Source organism: Peromyscus maniculatus, chromosome 9 (genome assembly GCF_049852395.1).
Source record: "Peromyscus maniculatus bairdii isolate BWxNUB_F1_BW_parent chromosome 9, HU_Pman_BW_mat_3.1, whole genome shotgun sequence".
NCBI classification, from domain to species: Eukaryota; Metazoa; Chordata; class Mammalia; order Rodentia; family Cricetidae; genus Peromyscus; species Peromyscus maniculatus.
In genome coordinates this window covers 69649847-69663674 of record NC_134860.1, presented here as the reverse complement: position 1 = coordinate 69663674, position 13828 = coordinate 69649847, and positions in this window count along the sequence as shown.

Genomic DNA, 13828 nt, shown 5'->3' with positions numbered 1-13828 from the left:
CAAACACAAGGTATGGGCAGTGATGGATCTGGATAGGCTTCCCTAGTGATTCGGGGGCTGCACCTGGAAGATTACATGGAAGAGAGCTAAGGATGGGAAGACAGCGACGAGAGAGTCCAAGCAGCAGCGACAGCTGGCACAGCAGGCATGACAGAACAAGGACTATTTAAGGAAGCTGCGTAAGGCGGGTGTGGGTTGGGTGCACCAGGAGAGGTGACATTAAAGAGAGAGTCACAGGTCTGATCGTGAAAGTCCTTAAACATCGTTTTAAAGAGCCTGATTATTAACTTAAAGGGAGTGAGAATCTTTAAAGGATTTAAACAAGAGAGTAACACACATACACTTGCTTTCCAAGAAAGTCTTCTTTAACAGCAGGCATAGGAATCCGGGGGAGGAGAGGTGAGAGGCAATTGGAGCTGTTAGGAGGATTTGCATTTGCATGAACCTAGTAATGGTGGTAAAAGCCCGAACAGTGACAGGGGCTGGGGAAGCAGACAGGGATTCAGCTGTGGAGGTTCTTAAGAGGGGCAATTAACAGATCATGGTGAGCACCAGGCTTTTGGTGAAGGAGGAGAAATGCGGTTCCTGTCTGGGTTCCTCAATGAGTAGTAACTGAACAGTGGGTAAGCTGGAGGGGCAAGTTCAGACTCGATCTTGTTAAATCTCCATTGTGCTGCCTGCCTGCTTTCTGCCGCGAACTTCACAATCTCTGTCATTTTTAAGGCCACGCCTTGTATTGTTCTCTCTCTTTTCTTTGAATATTTAGATGTGGTTTAGATCTCACATAAATACTTACTTATTGAAGAGCTCTACCATCTTATTGAAGGCCCAGATCCTCCACTCCTGGGGATCTTCTGGTGCCCAGCCCAGGGCTCAGCATAGCCCTGCTCCATTGTCAGGAGCGGCAAGAAGGCTGGCATCACAATCCCAGGAGGTAAACTGGGTGGGGGAGACAAAGCATTCACCTCTCCCCTGCACTTCAGGAGCACATGTCCCCAGCATGGAGGGCAGAATGGAGCAAACCGCTCATTTATTTCATGCTCAGATTTTTATGTCTCCGTTTTGAAATTTGATGTTCAAAAGCTCACAGGCTGTGGTAGGCAATCAATCCAAATGAATGTATGGGGGCCAACCGAGCAAGGAGAATGTGATTCTGAGGGTCGGGTTTTTTCTCCTTATGAATTTTCTTGTGCCACACAGAAAGATCTTTCTAATAACACAGAGAAAACACAAATATGAATGGAATAATGAACTCTACTCTCTCCTGTATGAATGGGAGTTGAGATGCTTAAATCTAAGCATCTTGGTACAGTTAGGTTCCCATAGCCATGGAATGAGACTTTAATGATACAGCACGCCAGCCAGCACTGTTCACCTCTGTGCCCTTGGAGGGACAGGAGAGGAATTGGTAACAAGGGAAGGAAACAAGGAAAGAGTCCAGAGAGTTCGGGGCAAGTCACGTGAAATAGCATGTGGCCTTGCAGAGAGCAAGAAAGGAGCATGAATAATGATTTCTCTACTAACAGCACATGACAAGATCTCTACCCTCATGTCTGTCCTTGTTTTAGTTAGTTCTCCCAACAATGCTTGTTATTGTTTGTATGGTATTGAGACAGGTTTGTTATTAGTGTGTTAATGCTGCTGCTGCTGCTGCTGCTGCTGCTGCTACTGCTGATGATGAGGATGATGAAGATGATGAATACAATGATCCAAAGAGACAGTCTTAATTTTTTTTCTCTTATTATGTCTCCAAAAAGTTTTATTATTTTGTTTCCCAACTACCTTACTCTGTTCTCTGTCACTCTCTTGTCCAGTAACTTTAATGCAGGTACCGACTCAAGCTACATCAAGTCCATGATCCTACTGATTTTCGACCTGGAGGGCCATGGGTCTTATAGGGCAGATGGAAAAGTGCCATCTGGATACTTACCATTAAGAAACAAAACAAAATCTCAGGCAAAACTCAGGTGAGAGTCACTGTCCTGAGCCCCACTTCCAAATGCTTCTTGGCCTACACAGGCCCCTAGGGGAGGGCAGCTAGCCACTTGTGGGAGATAACAGGTTCTCAAGGGCTCATGGGAGCCTCATAGTGGTCCCTACTATTTCTAGGTTGGAGAGCTGGGGTCGGAATCTTAAAAATGGCTCAGAGTCCACAGAGCACAGAACCCTTAAACTGTGAGGTTGCCACCATATTCTTCTTTCTTTTTTTCCTCCCTGGGAAGTGTAGAGGACAGGCCTGATTCATTCCCCAGCACATATCTATAACACTGCCTTGTACCCTTGTACCAAGCCCTTCTCTTAACTACAGAACAGTTGTTTTCTTTCTTTTCTTATTCAGCACATTTTTATGATGCATATCAGGCCATGGCACCCAAAAGATGAAGATGAGAATTTGGGAGTGTCTACACCAGACATCAAAGGGATTTCTTAAGCTTGGTGTTAACAACCACTGGTGGAAGAGAGCATCTCTCCAGGCTTCACATTTTCACGGTCATACTGCCTATTGTCAGGACCATGAGCCAGGAAGGAAGACTTAGCAGCACTGAGATAGGATTTCTTTGCCCTTCCATCAGAGTTATCTTGCTCTTGTTGACCCTGTTCATGAATCTGAGACCTAGGCTGCCTTTCTAACCAGGCATGAATAACTAGAAACAATCCCCAAACTGCTGAGTGCTGAGAGCCTGATAAGGCCAAGGCTACCACTTCAAAGTCACACTCAGGCTGCCTTCACTGCATAGCAGACCCCAGAATTCTATTTTCACACTCACTATGGCCTTGGAAGCCCAAAGTCCCACTATGTCTGAGGCTCCTTTTGCTTTTTCTTCAAAGACGAGGGGGGATTTAACTTCTAGATCTAATGAAGAATATATGGGCGGGATATGAGAGAGACCTAAAATGTGCTTTAATTTTAAAACATTCTGCTAAAATGTTGTCCTTGTTCTGATAAAATATGCAAAATACAAAATTTACTAATCTATAGTTAAGTACAAGCAGTTTGGCAGTGTTGTAAATAATAGTCTCTGTAGCATGAATCTTAAAGAGTCTTATTAATAAAAACAAACCTGGAGCCAGGTATTGGGGTGAATACTGGAAGATGAGAGAACCAGAACAAGCCACAGCTACCTCAACTTGCCAATTCCTCAACTGATCCTGTTTCTTCAAACTGGAAGCCTCTGTGTCCTCATCTGAATGAGTCTCAGCTGAACTGCTGCTCAAAAGCCTAAAAGCTTAACCAGCCTGGTTCCTGATTTTCATACCTTATATACCTTTCTGCTTTCTGCCATCACTTCCTGGGATTAAAGGCGTGAGTCACCATTCCTGGCTGTTTCCAGTGTGGCCTTGACCTCACAGAAATCCGGATCAATCTCTGCCTCCCAAGTGATAGGATTAAAGGCGTGTGCTACCACTGCTTAACCTCTATGTTTAATAGTGTGGCTGTTCTGTTCTCTGACCCCGGATAAGTTGATTAGGGTGCATGATATTTTGGGAACACAGTATCACCACAAGTCTCTCTTTACTGATGGATGGGTTCCAGAATCCTAGGAAATGTCTAAAACCATGAATAATATCAACCCATACATATACTATACCTTTGCCCATTCATACATAACAGATTGACACAACGTAATTATGAAATAGGATGGTTATTAGAATAAAATACAAAAAAGGTTTTACAAAAGCATCCCTCTGCAATGGTATCTCTCATGCTCCAAACCCTACTGTACTTTCTTCTTCTCTCTTCCCAGAAGTGTGTTGGCAGATTCCAATCACTGTCATTTCTTCTCCTGCACCTTGGGATCATTAAGTAAAATAAACTATTTAAGTCTTATGATTCTATGTCAGTTAATATGATCATTAAGATGGCTAGTAATTGACTTGCAGGGAAGGTAGCATACACGGAGTAGATACTCTGAACAAAGGGATGCTGAACACAACCTGGATAGGAATAAAAGGACAGAATTTTATCACAGTAATCAAAATAATCTAGTTTAAAATGCATACTTTTTATTCAGGATTTTAAAAAATTCATCATTCTCAGATTGTGGTTGACAATGGATAACAGGAAAATTGAATGTAAGAGGAGGGCTGCTGTGCCTTCACATTATTTTCTTACTGTCATCACTATTTCATAGTCGTAACTTTCTCATCCTCCCACACCGACACTCTCTACCCATTCAATCATAACTCCCCATTACCTTTCCCGCATGCCCCGGTAACTACCACTCTATATTTTAGTCTTTATGAATTTGACTACTTTGGACACCACATATACATGGAATCATAAAATATTTTTGGCTTACCTTACTTAGTAAGAATCAGGTCATTTTCTGAGCGAGGAAATGTTCTCAATATTTCTAGCTTATTTTACTTAGCATAATGCTTTCAAGGTTCATCCGTGTTGTAGCATATATCTGAATTTCATGTATTTCTAAGTCTGAATAATATTCCATAATATACATGTGCCACATTTTATTGCCCATTTTTCTGTTAATGGGAATTCAGGTTGTTTCTGTCTTTGGGCTATCATGAATAATTCTGCTATGAACAATTGGTGTGCAAGTATCTGTGTGAGTTCTTGTTATCAATTACCTTACTGTATACTACAAGGGGAATGTCTGGGCTATAAGACAGTTCTATGCCTAACTTTTTGAAGAATTGCTATAATGTCATCCACAGTGACTACACCATTTTCCATTCAGACCAGCAAGCACAAAGGTCCCGCTTCTCCATATCCTCACCAACACCTGTCATTGTCATTGTCAATTTCTGTTTGTTTTTTTTAAATAACATACATTAGGAATTGCCAATTTCTGCTTGTTTTTTTTAAATAACATACATTAGGAACACAACCAACCATTTATGATGATTATATTTGCCATGTTAGCTTCATTTTAGAAATGAGGAAAATAGGACTCAAAAAATTCAAGACTTTTCTGGAATTGCATAATTATCACAGAGCCAAGGGACATCCTTTTGATCTGACCCATATATACATATATATATATATATATATGTATATATATATATATATATATATATGTATATGTATATATATATGTGTGTGTGTGTGTGTATACATATATATACACATATATACATATATGTGTGTATACACACACACACACACATATGGGATTTATTAGAATGACTGTGGTCCAGCTAATCCAACAATGGCTGGCTATGAACAAAAAGTCCAAGAATCCAGCAGTTGCTCCTCCACAAGGCTGGATGTCTCAGCTGGCCTTCAGTATATGCTGAAATCCTAAAGAAGTAGGCTCTAATGCCAGTGAAGGAATGGACTTGCTAGCAAGGTGAGACCAAGTAGGCAAAGAGTAAAATCTTCCTTCTTCTATGTCCTTATATAGGCTTCCAGCAGACGGCATGGCCCAGATTAAATCTGGATTAAAGATATGGCTTCCTACCACAAGGATCCAGATTAGAAGTAGATCCTCCCACTTCAATTTAATCAGAAATCACTCACAGGTGTGGCCCCCCTTTTGAGATTTTAGTTAATTTCAGATGTAGTCAAGTTGGTAAGCAAAAATAGCCATTATACTCCTTTCTGCTTAAGGAGTAAGGCTTAAGGCTTCTGCTTAAGGCTGGACATTTAGAAGGTTTAGGAAAAAGTTTAGGTAGATATTTAGAAAATATATTATATGAAATGGATGCATGTGACTATAATATGAATGTAATATATTTTTTTTCTTCTGAGCAAAGCTACTGGCCAACAGAATGAAAGCCCTTTCTCTCAGCCAAAGAATGATCTAAATATGATAAAGATCAAGAAAGCCACCATGGATCCCATGGATGCAGTAGGCTTATGGGAAGTATAAAATGTAGAACTCTGCCCCAGAGGACTGCTCCACTATACATGCAAACACACACACACACACACACACACACACACACACACACACACACACACACACACACACAACTCTGAGGCCTCAAAGGTTATGTGCCCTGCACAGAGTAATCTCATGGGAACTGCAGGATGGTGAAAGCATGATGTGTCCTAAGTAACTGTTTGGAAATAGCGCATGTCTTTGCAATGCCCCTCTGATGGGTGTATGTTGTTATCACTCATTCACAAAGGAGAACCTGCCACTCAGAGATGAGTTCCCAGCATGTGGTGGCAAAAGGAGCCAGGATCTGAGTTCTGGCACTGCTGATGCTAAATCTTAGTCTCTCCTTATTCAACTATTCTCACCATGGGGTGCCCAGGAACCTGGAAGCACCCAGCTGTGGCCAGAGGTAAACACATGTGTAGGTAAGCAGAGCATACCTTCACCCTGCAACTTTTTCCTTCAAAGTTTTGAGAACAAGAGCCAAAATCAAAACAGTATTTTTATATTAAAAAGATATATTATGAAGGAGAATGCAAAATTCACACAAGAATATTTCAGTATAAAACACAGAGCTTCAAAGAAATTTCATACCGACAGCTAGCTGCCTTAGGCAACACTCTCAGCCCCCAGAGGTGTATGTTCATCCTTCTGCTGTTTGGGCGCCTTCCATAGAAAACTTGAAGCTGTATGGACCTATACTGGAGCTTGAGAACTTGGGCTTTGGAGACTCACCAGCTTAAGCTTTGAATTCTTGTTTCCACTTGCCAGCTATGAGACCTTGAGATGTTTTCTTTTCTCTTTTCTTTAACTTTAGGGAAATTATTTAAGATCCTCTGGCTCCTGTTTTCCTCATTTATAAAATGGAAAAAAAATAGTAATAAAGAGGATTAGAATATTTATGTATATAATGTATATATGACTGACATGAAGTAAATCTTCTCTAGTACTAGGATTCATTATCTTACCATTTTCGTAGTGAACCTGTCTACTTACTTATAAAATTGGAAGAATGATATAGACATCTTAGTAATTTCAGGAGTTAAACGAGAGCTGTTGCCCTCCAAGCACACAACACAGTGCTTGGAAAGTCATACAGACTCACAGATACCACAAATGCCAGTTACCCCATTCTGACCATACCAGCATTGTTGCTGTGGGACTATGCTGCCATTTCTATGAAGTTCAAGATGCAACCCTGATCTTTTGGTATGAGTTTCATGGGTTACAACTCCCCTTGTATTTCACCCATTTCCCAAGCAAGTTTCTACAGCATTCTGGACACTTTGAGATATAAAATGTAACCAATTTGACATTTCTAAAATGGCTAAAAGGCTCTTTTCACTCTATGTAAAAGGAGAAGTATCCAGCAAGATACACACTCAGTTTGTATCCTTCCCAATCTTCCAGGTTTCTCAGACTCCATCTTCCTCCAGGGATGCGTGTACATGACCTGACTCCTCATTACACGTGAAACTTCTGTATTGCTGTGTGTGGACAGGTGCATTTTTCTTTGTGTCTATCTTATCCTTCTAAATGGATTGTGTGATCCCCATGGAAGGAATAGGATTTTCACCAATGACACAATTTGAGCTAAACAAAATATAGTGCAGTGACTGAAATCCCTAAACCACAAACTCCTCTAACTGGTCACTGAAAATAAAGTCTTTGGCCCAAATGGTTGCTTCTTCTAATTTGCACCAGACACCCTACTTATCAGTGATACCCAGGCAGAGATGATCACCTACACCTCCTGCAGTGTCAACAGTGTTGGGAGTTCTAGCAGTGCTCCATAAATATCCAGCAGTGGATTTGATTAGCTCCGAGTCTGAGTTTTGAGATGGCTCAGTGTTAGAAGGAAGAAAGATAATAAAATAGGCCAGGGTCACATGAGCTGACATGGTAGGAGTGGAACCTAAATCTTCAGAAGAGCTCCCCAGATTCAGAATCCAAAGTCTTAGTGCATTTTCTCTTAGGGATGATCACTGGGAATAAGCGGATCATAATCTATAATTATCACTCACAAGTTTAAGTAACTGAATCCTGTCAATGATGATGCCTATATAGCATAGTGATTGTTTTGAGCAAAAGGCTTCCCTACCCTCATTTAAGTGTCCCCAAGAAGTTTTTCCTGTCATATCTGAGAATATATCTGGGACCACTTGGGTGCACAGGACCAGCCTCAGGCCTGAAGGAGATTGCTGCCAGAAGGCCTCATGTCCTGGCAATGTCACCTCCACATCCCTGTATATCTACAGCTGTGGAGACACCTGTTCTGCCCATAGCCCCAGACAGGACACTGAGTCCTCAAGTCATAGTGGTAGCACACAGCCTCAGGAGGTCAGGTAAAGGGACACCTGAGGCTCCATTTGGGCCCAGCTAAGTATAGCTATTTGGCTTCAGATTGTCACTCCTTTTTCCTTCCTTCTCTGGACATGCAAAATGCTGCTTGCTCTCACTGTTCTCCTCACTGTGGATGCTAGGTCTCTTCCAGTTCTGAGCCCAGAGACAATAACAGAGATGCATGCAAACAAACTTCCCAGGATCTACAAGAGCAAGGCATTTTCAGAATTGAATTAAAAGCCTGAATACAGAACAAGTATGCAAATGGAAGGCTCCCTGGATCGTCATCTGAGTCCCTGCACAAACAGTAAATGAACTGGCCTCAGCTAGCACACTCCGCTGCTTTTCATTTCGTTTAGCCTTTTACAGCCCAGAAAGCGCATGCACGTATACCACCTCCATTGATCTTTCTAAGGTTTTGGGCTGAGGTTGGTGCTTTTTAGCCTCTATACACTGATCAAAGAATAGAAAAGAGCATCAAATTAAGGAGGCTTAAGCTTCAGGTGGAGAGTACCAGGCAGGGAGCTGCTTAATGGTAAAAGCTTGCTCAGAAATATTAGAAAGGAAATGTAGGATTTAGTTCCTGTCTTGAAACATATGTATGCACACTGGCATATGAACATTTAAGTGTATGTGCATGCATTTGTTGTTGTTATGTCTCTCCATGTGTGCTGTGTGTCTTTGTGTATATGCATGTGTATTTATGGGATACCTGTGAATGTGTGCCTTTATATATAAATGAGTGTACATATGTGTGTGATTATATTAATGTGCATGGGTGTATGTACTTATACATGGTTTTACATATGTGGGGAGGGGCGTGTGTGTGTGTGTGTGTGTGTGCGTGTGTGTGTGTAACATAATGGGCATTGAAGTCTGGCTGAAATGCTCCTTTAAAATGGTAAAGAATTCAAGGCTGAGAGTGGTTTCATTGTCTCATATCATAACAAGGGCCCTCCAAAGCTCCTGGGCACTGTGCCACCCATCCACTGGCCAGAGGACAAGCAATGCTGGCATGCTTTAACCACCTTCTGGTGAAGATGCCAGGGACCATTTCTTCACTGACCATATTCCCTGTTTCTGTCTTTGAAAGAGGCCAGATGGAGGAGGTCAGCAGAGGGGCAGCCATCCCCTGGGCTCTCCTCCAGTCTGTCAGCCCTCTATGATCAGCAAGGTTTAGCAAGCTAATGCTGTGTACTGGAAAGGAATGCTGAGCATGGAAGAGAATGGCGGGTAAATGGGAGGGGCAAAATTTAGGCCTTTCTTAAGAAAAAAAAAATGTTGGCTTCTATGAATGGTAGGAGATGGAAGAAGTAGAGATATAAAGAAGAATGTGGACTAGAAAGAAATAGTTCTTGCCTTCTAGGCCCAGTGTCTAGGCTGTATTAGGCATGTGACAAAGGACAGAAAGAGAGAAAGTAAGCTGGCACATTTGAGTACTGGAGGAAGCAGGATATAGGATAGAAAGTGAAGAAATCAGACAAACAAGAGAATAAGGTATATGAGAAGACAGGAGGGGAAAAATGGAGAAAAGAATGAGAACATCACACAGGGCAAGTAGCTAGAGGGGGATGGATGAGAGAATATACCAGAAACCAAAGCAGAGGATGGATAAGGAAAGAGGACTAGGGGATTCCCACCGATGCCCATGCACATATGGGAAGGTTCTACTCTTTCCTGCTCCTCCCTGAGAGCCTTAGTCTCCTATCACAGATGGGAATAAAAGAAGCTGGTGTCCAAGGGAAGATATATCAACTCCTCCCATGGGCCTGGGATATAGCGTACAAGACTTGGCAATCACTGGTTCATAGCCCAGTTTAGCCACAGTGCCCAGGTTCTAGAACAACATGACAAATTGACATATACTTAATAGCTTAAAATAACCCATGCTCATTAACTCGGGGTTTGTATGGGTCAAAATTCCAGGCATACAATGATTTAGCTGAGTGACCTGCTCAGAGTGTCAGTCTAGAATCATTCTAGACTTGGGATCTTGCTTCAACTCCCAAAGACTTGGCAGAATTTAGAAACTGGTTGCTAAAGGAATGACCTCAGTTCTTAGCAGTGGTCACCTATATCTCTTGCCATGCTATTCTTCCTTTAGATGACATCTTTCTCAAACAGCCTAAAAAGCATGGCGGCTGAGTGACAGCCCATCACTGTTGCCACACTTCCTTGATTACAGTCAAGTCAGGCTCCTCTGCTGTCAAGGGGAGGGGTGTGTAAAAGGTGTGTAATTCCTCACCTGTCTGCCTAAGGCTTGTCCCTGAAAAGGAGAATTACCTTGGTCCTCACTTTCCTGTTCTTTATATCAGAATTTGCAGCAGTTAAATAAATTATTGCCTGCAGAACACTTAGAATAATGCCTGCTTCATAGTATACATTATTCATCCTTATTAAATGAAAATTTTAATTAATGGCTAAGTTAATTTACAATTACACATCATGCATCAGTACTTAGTAAGGTGGGTGATTGTCCTAGGTTGACAGCCAGGTGTCAAAGGCTGAGAACCAGCACCCTGGTCTCAGAGTGCTGTGTTCTTTTCCTATACATGCTATCTCCCAAGAGAGCAGAAGAGATGGAGGTGTAGCATCTGGAGGAGATGAAGTAATTACACTTCTGGGGAGAGGAGGATACAGGATCTCTTTGCTTTCTATAGGTCTCACAGAGGAAGCCATTCGCCTTTCAGTCAGCCTTACTTCTGGCTCTCAGTGACCAGCCCCTGCTCATTAGCTTCCTTTTTCTTTGCCTGGAAGATAGGGTGCAAAGGCTGCAGGGATCCAGAACTTCTCCTCTCAGCCTCCCTCTCAGGGAAATCTGAATCAGCTCCTCCCCCATCCATCTTCCTCTTTCAAGTGTAATTTATGCATAGCTTTCCTTATATTTGCAAAACATAAGGAACCCTTAAAAAACGCACAGGCTGTTTTCCATTTCTAAGGTGGGTTCTCTGGTTGCCGCACTCACAGGCATATATTCGAACAAGTTTGATTCAGTGTAGCTGACACAGAAACCACTTAGTCATTTCTCCTACATCATCCTAAGTTAATGCCCCTGACAGCCTGCAGGAGGCTTTTCAGCAATTTTTCTATTTCAGCCTTTTTCTTTCCCTCTGCCTCCTGCCACCTCCCCCACCTCCCCCTTCCCCTGCTATAAAATTTGCTTTCCGCTCAAAAGCTGACCGAACCTTTGCAATTTGTATCCATTGCATCTTAAGACCAAATTGAAAGGCAAGTGGAGCCTCTGACTGGCACCAGGGCAGCCCAGCCTTGCAGGGATGGATTCTATTTGTGCCTGATGTGGAGGGATTTGACTGTTCCGGAAAGATAAGGGATGCTCTGTTTGCTTCGGTCCCTTCATCAGAGCACCTACGCCTGGGGCACTGCCAGCCTGCCTGTGCAGCTTCCTGCCAGGACTGGGGTGGCTTCTGTGTCCTGTGGTACGGCTTCACATAGGGGGTGATTTCTAGAGCCTCAGGCTCCTGTGTCAGATGTGATCCCTGAACCCCCAAGGGGAAGATGCTGGCCTGTGCTAGAGAAGTATATGGGTTCTCCTCTCCTCCTCCTCCTCTTTCTCCTTCTCCTTCTCCCCCTCCTCAATACATCTTTTTTGTCTTTTCATCTCTCTGTCTCTGTATCTCCATCTGTTTCTCTCTCTCTGATTCTTTCCTTTTGTCTCTCGGCTTCTGCCTTTTGTAGTCTTTCACTGAAACACTCCCACACAAACACACAGAGGCGGGGGGGGGGGGGGGGGAGGGGGAGAAGTCTTTAACTCTTGTTCTGGAGGGTCTAATGTAACTTCTGTCTTCTTCCATCCCCTCCTTCTTCACCTTTTCACCTACCTCCTGCCCTTCCTCATTTCCCTGGACACTAAGATGCCACCAGGATACATTTTCAATTGGATTAGTGCCAGGGAGATTTGCAAGCTGACTATCAGGAAGTCATTCACCCCTAAAGCAGTGAGAAAAATGGACTCAGCTTGACCCCCTACACCCTAGTCTAGCCCTGCCCCTCCTCCACCCCCAACTCACTCCTCAGCTCCAAGGCACAGAGGCTGCCTGATCAAATCCTACTACTTTCAATCTAGAGCTGGGTGGCCAGCAGGGGGCAAGCTGGCCTCACAACTAACAGGCCAGGAGTCAGTGACAGCACAGGGGCAGGGAGTGGCGGTGGCCACCCTTTTCTAGACAAGCAGATACTCAAGGCTCAAACTTCTCTGCAGCTGGTGTCATGTTTCCTGGGGACTCCTAAGGCTCAAAGCCATGCAGGAAGATGCCGGGAGTTTCTGAGGATCAGTACAGGAGCAGTCCCTGTGTCTCACACTGCCAATGTGTGTTCCTTCTCCCTTCACCTCAAACATCACAGGCATTATCACCTCTTCCATCTGCAGATGAGGATACAGAATCTCAGGCTCACTAACCTAGTGACAGTTACATGGCGGAGAACCATTTCCTCGAGCACAGTCTGAGCACAGGTCCCTTGCAGAGCCATATGCTGTGGGATGTTCTGTATGTTAAACGTGTTGCTCTGATTGGTTAATAAATAAAACACTGATTGGCCAGTAGCCAGGCAGGAAGTATAGGCGGGAGAAGGAGAAAAGAGACTTCTGGGAACAGGAAGGGCTGAGTCAGGAGTCGCAAGCCAGACACAGAGGAAGTGAGATGTAAAATTACCAGTAAGCCACAAGCCACGTGGTGACTTATAGATTAATAGAAATGGGTTAATTTAAGATATAAGAACTAGATAGCAAGAAGCCTGCCACAGCCATACAGTTTATAAGTAATATAAGTCTCTGTGTGTTTACTCGGTTGGGACTGAGCAGCTGCAGGACTGGAGGGTGAGAGAGATTTGTCTTGACCGTGGGCCAGGCAGGACCAGAGAAAACTTCAGCTACAGCCATACATTGCTGCTCCTTGTGGGTGACATTCCATAGCATCATCCCCCTGATTTGCTTTAGTCAGCTGTCTTCATCACTAGTCTAGGGCACGAATTCAAGGTACCCCAGCACTATCCACATTTTTATGGGGTACAAGGAGGTCCTTAAAAGGCTCAAACCCCAAATATTTAACAAAGACTGGGAAACGCTGTAATGAACAGTGGTCTTGGCCATAGTGCAGCCATTACTCAGCAGTATAGCCATAGGCCAGTTGCCTAGCATGTCTGTGTCTCTACTGCCTTGACTAGAGATAAAGTAACGATATATAGGCAAAGATGTGCTTATCTGACATATTCGTTACTTTCCTGGCTTCTGTGACAAAATAGCCAGTCAATTGTAAAAAGGTTTACTTTGGCTCACAGTTCCGGGGAACAGCCTGTCATGGTAAAGCGTTGCATTTGGTCACCTTGGGTCCGCCGCTAGGAAGCAGAGCAAGATGAATGGCGGTGCTCAGTCAACGCCTCTATAAAAAGGCTGAGGCCCCAGCCATCAGAATGGTGCCAACTACATTAAGGTTGATCTTCTCACACCACATAACTCAATCTAGAAACTCCCAGGTGGACATGCTCAGAGGTTTGTTTCCAAGGTGATTCTCAACCCAGTCAAGTTGATGACAATTAATCATTACACCTGGGAAATCATAAATGGTGGTGTGTAGGTGAAGGTGACCTGCTGTGGGACGGTCTGTATGTAAGATTGCTCTGAT